This window comes from Gymnoscopelus microlampas, assembly GCF_963454915.1.
Source record: "Gymnoscopelus microlampas genome assembly, chromosome: 11".
In the NCBI taxonomy this organism is placed as follows: Eukaryota; Metazoa; Chordata; class Actinopteri; order Myctophiformes; family Myctophidae; genus Gymnoscopelus; species Gymnoscopelus microlampas.
Genome location: NC_139948.1, coordinates 46,288,051 through 46,301,202, shown reverse-complemented (window position 1 = coordinate 46,301,202; position 13,152 = coordinate 46,288,051). Strand labels below are relative to the sequence as shown.

The following is a 13,152-nucleotide window of genomic DNA, read 5'->3' as shown; positions in this document are numbered from 1 at the left end:
TACTGTTTTAAAAGGTTTTACATTTTGTCATGACACAATAGTGGCCGAAGGCCTTATTGAAAAAAAAAACTCAGATTTTGGACAATATAAAAGTACTCTGTTACAAATTTGACTTTAGTAAAAAAGTACAAAAGTACTGGCGTCAAAATACTGTATACACACAGTACCAAACTGAAAGTACTCAAATGTTTCAAAATCTTTTGAAAATAGCAGATCTTCAAGCTCACAACGTGTCATATCGCGTTGTGAGCTTTTAGATTGGCTACTTTCGAATAGCTTAAGTATAAAATAAGTGGTTAATGTTTGTTTTATGAAATAATAATTTGCAAGTAATTAAAGTGGAGTATGCTACTTGAGTGAATGTACTTAGTTACTTTCCACCACTGGTGTTTAGTATAAAGGACATGATGATCTTATGCTGCATTGTTTTTCCCAGTTATAATTAGTCTGTAATGTATCCAGAGGAATGATCAGATCTATGGCAAATATATTACTGTTTTTATGAATACATTGGTCATAAAACGCAGAACTGACTGATTCTGTAATTTGGTCTTTAATAGCATAGAATCTAGATTATATTTGTATTGTGTCACTACTTAACGTGAAGGCCTTTACAATTATTTGTTATCCTACATCAAACACCTTCGACTGTAGTTTGAAAGTGTTAAATGGGTGAAATGGAGGCATCTCTCTCTTAGAGCCCCCATCAGTTACAGTAGCCATGATGTTAACTTCCCTCTCTTAACACCAGACAAGAGCATTTCAGAGAGGTTTTGTGTTAGAAATAATAAGGCAAGTTCAAGCTTATTTCTGTGTAACTGATCTGGTAAAGAACTTGTTGAAGTTGCATTGTGTGATTCATCAGGGTGTTATATTACCCATGAGCAAGCAAGCAATTAGATTTCCCTATAGGTTTAAAAATATTCAATATAAAATGGATTATGTGTATGGTGTGCTTTGGTTAAATATGTATATTTATTTCTGAGCTTGTAAGCTGTTGTGCTATACAGTAGCTGTTGTCCTGTCCCTCCGTGAAATAAAACAAAATTATACTGTACCTGATGGAAAAGCGACGGAAACTGGCAACGATAATTAAGTCACTGCCAGTGTTTTTTGAGAAGGAATGATTAGTGAAGTCATGAGGAAGAAAACAAACATAATAGAATGTAGGTGGAGGCTGGGTGCCAAGAAAAACAACTACATTTGCCAAAGAAATGTCTATGACTGCTTAAATCAGACATCACCCACCTTACACTCTTAGATTAAAGGTAGGGTAAGTGATATGTTTTTGTTAAAATAAGTGTTAATAGCTAGAGATATATTCTGATAGTATCATTGATAAATAGTGTTTGTTCAGTAACTCAGTAAGGAGTCTCCCCGTCTCTCCTGCTCTTATCTCTTATTAAACAGAAAATGGATTTTCAGATCAGGATACCTATTTTAACCAATCAGGAGGGAGAACCTGCACAGAATACAGATTAAACAAGTGAAATTGGAAGTGATGGCACTACAAATGAGCAGACACACACTACAAAATCTAAGCTGATAAATGGGTACTATTTTACTGAACAAACACTCTATAGCAATGATTACTATCATAATATAGTGCTTTAACCTTTAAACAAAAAATATATCACTTACTACCTTTAACTAAATATTCAATCATGTGAACAAGTGTAAACAGCTCCAGATATAAGTTTAATTTCCTAATATTGTCATTGGTCTGTTAATATAATAATAGTAATACTAGTCAGTTAATATTCTCTTTTGTATACTGGAGTGAAGCTTTGAGAAGGAGGAAGCTACAGGTTGTTGTGATGTTGCCAAACAGGAATGTTTTTGTTCATTGTTGATGTCAGGGTTAGATGTAGTTTTTCCTCATTCTCAGTCACACCACAACATCAAACATTCTCCCTTGTTGTCATGGGAATTGCAGGACATTGCAGGAGTTTATTTCTTGAAATCGGCTGTCATAATATCGTTGTGGTCTTCACAACACGATTGATCCCCGACAAGGGCTGACACACTGTAGGATAGTTCACTAGGATGCTATCTCCAGAGTCAGACCCAATACATACATTTGTGTTTATTCCAATTCATTTTAATCGACGTATCCCGTGATATGCCTCTCTCCCTCTCCCTCTCCCCCCTCTAGGGCCCCTCTAGGGCTTCTGCGGTCACTGACCGCAGAAGCGGTCAGTGACAGAGTTGCCATGTCCGCTTATTATAAGCGATTTTGGGATTGTTTTTCTGTAAAGTTGCTTGAAAGTGTAGTTGCTTTTTTGGCCTTGTTTCCTAATGTTCAGTAATGTTCTTAATGACATCAGTTATAGTAGCCATGATTTTAACTTCCCTCTCTTAATGCCAGAAAAGTGCATTTCAGAGTGTTTAGGGTTAAGTTCAAGATGGTTGATTAAATATAGGTTTTCTTCTTTTTTTTTAATACTGATTTGTCAAAAAACTTGTTGAAGTTGTATTGTGTGATGCACCAGGGTGTTACAGTATATTGCCCATGAGCAAGCAAGCTGGCTAACACTCTAATCTAGCCCCCACGTAGCTGTAACCTGGCTCCGCCAGATGCAGGAAGCTTGCTTCACTCCCCTATCTGGCGCAGTCAGGTTAATGTAGCTGAGCTATCAATAAAGATTAGGCCTAAATAGTTAACTGTTGATGACAGTGAAAAGTGTTGTAACAAACTACAAACTGTGGCCCTAAAAAAAATACTACAATTAGATATGCCAACGGCCATCTAGATTAGTGTGCAATTCGGTTTAATAATATTCAATATAATATGGATCATGTGTATGGTGTGTTTCGATTAAAAATGTATATTTATTTCTGAGCTTGTACACGCTCTTAGCTGCTGTCCTGTACCTCTATAAAATTAAATTAAACTAGAAAAAGTGCTCCTCGGAGCACAGGTCTCCGGCAGGTCAGGTACATTATTGTGGCCTCCTGGTGGCGCTATAATAGGTCAATGTGAAAAGGGTGCCATTTATTCTTAGGTCGTTCACGGCAATCGGACACTGCATTCATGATTTGAGGCATTTTGTTCCAAAAATGTGTTTTGCTATATTAGACCTGCTGGTGGCGCTATAACAGGCCAATGTGAAAAAGGGTGGCATTTCTTCCTTGGCCTAGTGGGAATGTGTTTGTGAAATTTCACGGAAATCGCAAGCTGCGTTCATGATTTGAGGCATTTTGTTCAAAACGGACCAATCCTGCAAACTTTGGAAGCCACTGTAAGCCAAATAGGATGGAATATGAAATATCGGACAGATCCATCATAATCACATGACTATGGAGATGCAGTGTACCAATTTGCGTGTTTTTTGGGCAGAATCTGAAGGAATAATCTCCAAAAATGTATGTTACATAAGTCGGCCTCCTGGTGGCGCTGTAAAAAGCAGAAGTGAAAAATGCAGTCCAGATGTTTTTCCTTGGCCTCTAGGGAGTGTGCGTGCAAAGTTTCACGCAGATCGGTGCAGTTATAGTTGAAAATGCAAATCAGCCAGTTATAGCGCCACCATGAGGCTGATTTGAAAAAGTTCAAGTGGCATTTCTTCCTCGGCCTAATGGGAATGTGTGTGTACAATTTCATGGAAATGTCAAGCTGCGTTCATGATTTGAGGCATTTTGTTCAAACCGGACCAATCCTGCACATTTTTGAAGCAAACCTTAGCCAATGAGGGTGGAATTTGGGAAATTTAACATATCCGGGTTGATCACATGACTAGAGTACTGTGTACCGATTTGCATGACGTTTAGTTAAAAGCTGTAGGAGTAATGGAAAAAAATGGGTTTCGCACAAATCGGCCTCCTGGTGGCGCTATAATAGGCCCATGTGAAAAAATTGGGGCAGAGGTTCTGAATTGGCATCCAGGGAGTGTGTGTGCACAGTTTCGGAGCAACCGGGCCAACGGTGCCGGAGATTAGCTGGTAGCACACAGACAGGACGGACACACGGACACACGGACACACACACGGACGGACGGACGGGGTGGAAAACATACTCTCTCGCCATGCCTTTCGGCCTGGCGGAGACAATTAAATTACTGGTGGAAAAGAGAAGGAAATCGGCATGCCAGTGTTCTTTGAGAAGGAATGATTTGTGAAGGTCTTTATGTAAGAAAACAGAAACATATTAGAACAAGCCACATGTGGAGGTTGAATGCCATGAAAAACAACTGCTTTTGCCAAAGAAATGTCTTCTTCCATCTCTGAACAAGACTCAGGCCTGGTGTGACTGCTTAAATCAGACATCACACACCATACAAACTTAAATTAACGCAATACTATATTCCATGTGAACAAGTGCAAATAGCTCCAAATAATAGTATAATTTCCTAACATTGTCATAAGTCTGCATTTGTTAATATTCGCTCTCATACACTGGAGTGAAGCCTCCAAAAGGAGGAAGATACGGGTTGTTGTGATGTTGCCAAACACAAATCTTTTGTTCATTGTTTATGTCAGGGTTACATGTTGAATTTCCTCATTCTCAGTCACACAGCAACAAACACATCAAATATTCTTCCTTATTGTCATGGGAGAGTGACAACAGTGTGACATCAATGCTGAGTTCTGCTATTAGAGTTTCCTCAAATGGAGATTTAATTCAGGCTTTAATTCAGTTAGGTAACACAACAAACATAAACTTCAACACTATAGCAGAACATGTGGCAACTGGACAAGCTACTCAACTTATTGTACACATAGTTATAGCAAAAGAGAGAAGTGTGTGTGTGTGTGTGTGTGTGTGTGTGTGTGTGTGCGTGCGTGCGTGCGTGCGTGCGTGCGTGCGTGCGTGCGTGCGTGCGTGCGTGCGTGCGTGCGTGCGTGCGTAAACACATAGACCTACCACACACATTTTATATTGGAAGTCAATGGAGGTTGGATTGTGTGTATAAGAAGAAGTTATTTGCATATTTATGTGTGATTGTGTGTGCACAGCTCCTGCTGACCTGTGCACAGTTCCCATCTACAGTTCCTCTAGGACGCTGGTCAGGGACCAGGGTGGGGATCTGGCTTCTATGTTAAAAAGCACTTCCACTCTCGTCTATTTACCATTAACCTCTACTCGGTTATGAAGTTGAACTCTCAAACCTGGTGCTTTTTTGCTGTAGTGTGCAAACCACTTACTAAATCATGGAAGAACATTATAGGCTACAAGCGCTTTCTGTCCTTGTTGTTGTGTACATTAGATTGAATCTAAATTCTGGTAACTTGAATATTCATGTCAGCTGCATGCTTTAGTAGGCTACAGGCTTTTTTAAAGCGTGTTGAATCTTGTCCAAAGCATAATTTTCCCTACACGCACAAGCATGGCCAGCTGGCCACACACTTGATTTAGTTTTACCTTTACATGTTGAAATATGTGACTAAATACACTACTCATCTGATCACAAGCCCATTGTGTTTGATGCCTAACACTCCAACCTCATCTGCCTGCTCATTGCTCGTACAGTAAAGCACATTTAACCCATTAAGACCGGGAAAGCATCTGCCATTTTTGATTTTAACCACTTTATCCATATTTCATACGTTGGCTATTCAAAAATAGCAGATATGCAAGCTCATAGCGCAGCACCGAGTGCTGCGCTATGAGCTTGTAGATCTGCTATTTTTTTTAAATCATGAACATATTTGAAAATCTTTGAATAAACATTTTTAACTCAAATCTTTGCTTATGGGGGTCCCTAGAACTAAATATTTTGAGATGGATAAGTTTGAGAACCACTGATAATGGGTTAAAAAACAACTTAAGATACCCGTACAACATATGAATAAAAGCAGCATAAAACAAGACAACTTTCTCCATTATGATTAATAATGGAGTTTATAGAGTTTATATTAATACTAATTAATATCAACTTAAATTGCTTTATTTTACAGGAGACACAAAGTTAGTTACATCAACTAAAGCAGGACAGAATCAGCTCTAAGGATACAGTAATTTCCAGCTAAATCACAATATTTGTATAGTTTCTGCTCATCAATGTTTAGCTCTGGTAATGAATAACATGAGAATGTTTGGGTTGTGATTAAACTAAAGCCATACTGTAATCAAACACCACTGCATACAAGATTCTAGTTCAGATTTACAGAAAGTTCACCAAGTACAATTACTGTTGGACAACTTCCTGTAGTAAAGATTCAGATCAGGAATTAAATAAACTGTTATAAAACACATTTTGAATACATTCAAAAGTATTTGTAGCGCTGACATTTTAATGTGTAATAAATGTATTATTTAACTTGTATAGGCCAAGTTTGCAATCTTTGCAAATAAAGCCATGAATTTGCAATGCAGCACCTAAAGGTAATTTAAAAAATGTATTATATTATAAAAACCTCAATTCAATATTTTTTTTTGTCATTTAGATTAAAAAGCCACCTGCTCCCCCCTCTAGTGTGAACTGTAGCACAGACTCAGTTTTGTACGACGAAATAGACGCATAAAATATATCAATTAATAGTGAAATATTCACTAATCTGTGTGGATGCACCTGTTTACTATAAAAAATTTAAATATAACTGACGGTACAGTAGTTACTTATTCATCATTCTAAACAGGATAATGCCATGAGCATGATGAAATAGTATTCATTTTAGTTCAAATGTTTAGCTTTAACAAGGAGGAATGTTCCAGTAGTGATGCCCAGCAGACCCAGAGTCAGGCCAAGTCCACAGAAGACAGCTGGAGCAGAGCTGCTCTCAGTGATGTCAGGCTCTGTGAACAGCACATCAAATGAAACACACCTTTAACCTTACACACTAGCACTGCATTCATACTAAATATTATATATATATATATACTAAATATTAGAGGTGTAACGATATACTGTAGTAACTGCATCGAAAAATGTTTTTGAATTTTCAACGATCTACTATATCGTTATGCAAACAGCAAAATATCGTATCGTTTGACTTTGTATCGTATCAAATCGCTATGCAATGCAAATTATCAATTTTATCAATACTAAGTACTTTTAAGAAGAAAAAAGAGAAAGAGGGGTTTATATTCAGTATCCAGGTAGGCCTATTTATTTTTCACATAGAATTTTTCGGTAAATAAATAGTTACTATATCGCTTTTAAATCATTTAATCGAATCGTATCGTTCTAAATTAACTGTCCTGTATCATTCATGTATCACTGAATCGAAATGTATCGTATCGTTCTAAATTAACCTGTATCGTTCATGTAGCGTAGCGACAACCAAGTATCGTGATACGTATCGAATCGTTGTTAAAACGTATCGTTACACTCCTACTAAATGTCTTAGAATTAATTGAAAAATATTCCAAAAATAAATACAACATAATATAACGAAAAAACATCACATGGATGCACCTGGGACGTATCATCAGTGTTGTAGCCTGGGGTCATAGGATGTTTCGGGTCTCGCAAAATACACCCTCGCCCAGGTGACCCAGCCAGGGTTGATCAAGCCCCGACTTACGTCCCAGGTAGCTACCCACGGTCAGTCCTAAATAGGGAAAGACAGGGCCACTCAATACGCTTGTCCAAAACTACTCTGCCAGGAATGGGGGAGAGGAGTTTTGGGGGACCGGTGTTTTACCCTTATTCAACCTGAGTGCCCATCGATATTATATTTAGATGTGAAATTATTGTTTTTAATCTGAAGCATTTGATAGTTTTAGGTTAAATTATGACTGATCAGTAAAACTTTCTCACCCCAAAACCTGGTCTGAGGCTCCTGCAGAGCTTCATGCTCCACAGTACAGGCATAGACGTCTCCCTCCTGGGGGGTGAAGGTCAGGGTGGAGATGTGGCGGTACAGTGGTCACCTATTCACATACGCACCAGAGTCTCTGAAAGGTACCCACCATAACCCACCATAACCTTAGGTTGTGAAAGGTTGGGGGTGTGGCTATGCCTTGGGGGTGTGTTTTAAGTTTTTCATTTTAGGTGGACAGTAGGTGGCAGAAGAGAGCAGAGGAAAGCAATTACTCTACTTGCAGTTTATTTCTTAAAAGCAGAAGTCATTAGAGAACTTATGAATGCAGACAATTTATCATTGAATTAATAAAACAAACTTATGTACTAGAGTATTTCCAATTTCCAGTACTTTTACTTTATTTTATACATAGGCTATTTGAAAATAGCTGATCTACAAGCTCACAATTTTCACAATGCTATTTTGAAACATTTTACACAACAGTGTATTTTCAAACATTTTACAGTGGTGTAAAGTAACAAATTACATTACACAAGTACTGTACATAAGTAAAGATTTTAGGTTTTTTTTTTTCTTTACTGGACTATTTCCCTCTCTCTCTCTTTCTCTTGTTATGCAGAAAGTCCTCTTTCACACGTTATGTCAAAATCGTCACCTTATTAAACTAATGGCCTAAGTCATTTTTTGAGGAAATTATATTTTTGCCTAAGTCAGGTCCTCATGACACTAGCCTTATATAAACGTTGGCTATTTAAAAATAGCCATGTGATGCGTTGTGAGCTTATAGATCTGCTATTTTCAAAGGATTTTTATATATTTTGATAACCTGTGAAACGGGACATTCTACATGTATTTTTATGTGGTATATGTGGTGGCTTTTACTTTAAGTAAAATATCTGAGTACTTCTTCCACCACTGAAGAACAACAATTAAAGAACAGAGGATAAGCCAGTGTTTTTCTCATTCTTTTTTTTTCTCTCTCTCTCAGTCATAGGAGACAGCTGTTGCGACCAGTGTTGCCAGAGTTTACGAGAGAAATAAGCAAACAGGTCTATGAAAACAAGCCCAAAAGAGATTGATTATTATAGGCCACATGAGCACATTAAACCTATATGCACCTCAAGTTCTCAAATAAAAAGCAGCAAGCTTCTACCAATATTTACAAGCAACTTTACAGAAAAACAGGTTGCTTATAATAAGCAAACATGGCAACGCTGGTCGCGACCCCTTCCTTTCATTCAGTGAGAGAGGATCATGGTTAACATATGCTAATAGACAGACAGTGGCTTCAAGCTTGGCCATTGTTGTCACAAAACAAGTTTGGCCACCTTCACACACAGTTAGGTAGGCTACAGTCAGCAGGGAGAGGGGGTTGGGGGAGAATTTAGCTTTTTTTGAAATCATGTTCTCAGTGGTGGAAAAAATGCTCACATTAGCTCAAGCACCCCTCTCTCTCTGTCTTCAGTATTAACTGGGTATCAACTGCCTTTTAAGGTCAACCCTAAATGCATCAAATTTTCTCTGATGTGATGTTTTAAGTTGTATGTATCTTTCTGATGCTTAAGTAAGAGTCCCTCTTGTGGTTAAAGCTGATGTCCAGTGATTTTGCGGCCCGGGTTTAAATCCCACGCTATGAGCTTGCAAATTCCATGCGGAATGTCCAGTTTTTGTTACCACAATATAAAAATACTCTGTTACAAGTAAAAGGCCTGTGTTAAAAATGTTACTGAGTAAAACTACAAAGTACTGGCATCAAAATATTTTCAAACATTTTACACAACAATGTATTTTCAAACATTTTACTGTGGTGTAAAGTAACACATTACATTACACAAGTACTGTACATAAGTAAAGATTTTAGGTTTTTTTTTTTCTTTACTGGACTATTTCCCTCTCTCTCTCTTTCTCTCTACTTGTTATGCAGAAAGTCCTCTTTCACACGTTATGTCAAAATCGTCACCTTATTAAACTAATGGCCTAAGTCATTTTTTGAGGAAATTATATTTTTGCCTAAGTCAGGTCCTCATGACACTGGCCACCTCTGGTAAAATCGCCTATCTCCTAATTGAAAAGGATCATGCTGTTCACGCCCCTTTTAGTATAATGGCCTAACTCCCTAGTGTGACTTAGGACAAAATAGGCCTTTCGTTTGGCCTAAGTCACATGTTTTTGTGACTTAAGCCAAATTATTTACTGATTTAGGCCATTTTGTAATTTGTTTTGCTTTTTATTTTGGCCTAAGTCAGATTTAATCCTATTTAAACCTATTTAAATCTCTTATGTTACATAACTGACAGACAGTGTTATTTCTATTTAAATAGTCATAATTTGTTATAAACATTTTGGGTGAAATGATTAAGAAATATCATATAGTTTTGTTCTGGATCAGTTTTTTATTTTTCCTGAAAACCTTGAAAAAATGACTTAGGCCATTAGTTTAATAAGGTGACGAAATGTAAAATAGCAGATCTACAAGCTCACAACGTGTAGCTTAGTTCTGCTATTTTTAAATAGACAACTTTATATAAGGTTAATGGTTAATGTATGTTTTGTAATAATAATCAAAATCTACAAAGTAACAAAAGTTTTCAAACACTTGCACATCGTGTGTGTGTGTGTGTGTGTGTGTGTGTGTGTGTGTGTGTGTGTGTGTGTGTGTGTGTGTGTGTGTGTGTGTGTGTGTGTGTGTGTGTGTGTGTGTGTGTGTGTGTGTGTGTGTCTGACTGTGCAGTGTGTGGGCACAGACAGACAGACAGACAGTAGGGGGAGGTAGGTAGCAGATAGCAAAACCGGTTATGTTAATGATATACTGTGTAGCCTACACTACAGTATTCCAAATAAGCTGAGGAACTCTGCTATCAGGTTCCCCTCCCCCCTACAGTACCTCTGTCCCCACCACACCGTGGAACCACACATTACTGCCGGACCCCCGGCAGTAACTCTGAGGACCCTCTAGGGGTCTCGGACCTCCTGTCGAAGACCCCTGATTTAACACTCTCTCTCTCTCTCTCTCTCTCTCTCTCTCTCTCTCTCTCTCTCTCTCTCTCTCTCTCTCTCTCTCTCTCTCTCTCAAAATGGGGGTCCGCGGGCTAATAAGTGTCAATTTGGAGGTCCTTCACATGAAAAAGTTTGAGAACCACTGCTCTATATCTCCCCCCCTTGCACTTTGGCTAATTAATATTGACTGTTGTAAGTGAAAAGGTTAAGAAATGTTCAAAAAGTTTACTTTATTGTTTCAGTTTCTGAGAGGCTGCAGCCAGTGTGTGCAGTTCAGATTTATGTTGTTCCTGTAAGGATAATTATTGTTCCAATTCCAAATATGGAATCTGTAGCAGCAAAATACTGTTTTCTATTGTTCCATTAAATTGGATTCAGTTCTAAAAGGCTAAAAACTGTACACGTCTTTTTTTTTGAGGGGGGGGGGGGGGGGGCACGGGGAAAGTAATATAAAGTAATATGTAATATATTACTCTTGATTCCAAGTAATACGTTATATAATATTATTACTTTTCAAAGGAGTAATAAGTAATACAAGTAGGTAACATATTACTCTCCTAAGTAATATAGCCCAACACTGATTATAAAACATATACATTAACCACTTTAGCCCTATATTATACCACGGCCATTAGAAAATAGACGATCTACAAGCTCGTAGATTGGCTACTTTCAAACATTTCAGTACTTTTACTTTTGGTACTTTAAGTATATTTTGATGCCAATACTTTGTACTTTTACTCAAGTAACATTTTGAACACATGCCTTACTTACTTTTTTAAAATAAATTTTGATACCAAGCGCCATCTCGTGGCTGGACGGCCACACTACACTTTCTAATCATTTCAATGGGAGGTGCCAAGAATCTGTGGGCGTCAACTTTGAAAGGTACCTAAAGAAACCTTTGAAAACCTCTGATGTCCAATAGGTGGCCGTTTGAAGATCGTGCATGAATGAACAGGTGACCACTGTAGGTCTCATCAGGATTAGGTGAATACGAGATAACAGGATCTTCTACAGCGATTACTACATCGTTCTTGGTCCACTTCACTTTGATGGAAGGAGGGAAAAAGTGGTTGACAAAGCAGATGAGAGTGTTCTCCGTCCCTTTCGTCACTTCATCTTTGGTGTAGATCATAGTTTCAGGGGCTTCTGAGGGTTAAAGTCGAGTTTAAAAATGAGGCAGTGCATCTAAAGTGTTTCATCAATGGACCATAACAATGACCTGTTCAAAAACAATGACCTTACCTTTGGCCTCGGGTTTGTCTTTTACAAATTCTCTCTCCAATTTATATGGACATTCAGCTTTGAATCGCAATGCTGCCTCATAGGTAAAGGGAATAGAAAGCTGGAGTACAGTTGATTGGATCCTGGTAGCCAACTCTACCTTTTCCTTCTTAAAGTCTATGTAGAAGACTTCATCACCATCCAGTGTCATAGAGAGCAGGGCATCTCCAGATTCAAAGCACCCGTAGTTAAATTGACTCACATGACTCGCTATAAAAGAAGAAGATTTTTGATTTAGCTCTTACAGTCAATGGCCGCGTAGAGATGCTGTGTAGGTCCTCCTACGAAGGATCTACGTGCGTGCACACAGGCTGCGCAGTACCTTAGCAGGCACGTAAGAGCCGGGTTTTCCTAAAGCGATTTCAGGTTGTGTGTAGCTTACGCAGCTTGCGTAAGAGCCTCCACAGCAGGGACCCGGCAAAACCTACGCTCTACCCTCATTAGTAGCAGCTGGTTGTGCGCTACGTGCTATCTAAACTGGCTTCAGGAAACACCATCGTCTTAGGTTCTCAAGAGCACAGCGTTACGTGTCTGCTAAACTAAATTCGGTAAACAGCATGCACGTAGCTTACTCCTGGGAGAGGCTGTAGCCCTATAGTGCTGTCCTACGCAGCAGTTACGAGCGCCCTGGGGCGCTCGTAACAGACTGCGTTGCGAAATAGATCTATGAAAAGACCGACCACACACACACACACACACACACACACACACACACACACACACACACACACACACACACACACAGACACACACACATATAATTTATATATATACATATTTATATATATATATATATATATATCAGGTGCATCCATGTGATGTATTCTTTATAGTTAGTGACTCTATTTATAGTGGCTCATAGGAATTAGACTACGTGACAACCAGGAATAGTTTGGTGACCACCGGAGAGACGGGTGACAGCCGGAATGTAGACGGCATACCGGGAGCAGTATGGTTAGCGCCCCAGCCTGTGTCTTCCGTGAGGAAGAAGCCCAACAAACCCATGGTGAGGCCTTTAGGAGGGCCATTCAAGCAAACCGCAAGTGGAGCTTATACCATTAGAAGGCCCAATCTAGTGGTATCGGCTCAAGGAACCATCACGCCAAAAGAAAATGTTTGGATCGGGATGCTGCAGAGGATCTGGTACAGCGCTCAGGTCCTGGA

At 38.8% G+C, this 13,152-nt stretch overlaps 1 protein-coding gene across 1 annotated transcript in view; it reads left to right on the top strand.

Moving 5' to 3' along the window:
- LOC311056349 (cytoplasmic phosphatidylinositol transfer protein 1-like) overlaps positions 1-13,152 on the top strand; it is a gene marked incomplete at its 5' end in the record, with an annotated part of 125,382 nt that overhangs the window by 61,388 nt on the left and 50,842 nt on the right. The window lies entirely within an intron of this gene.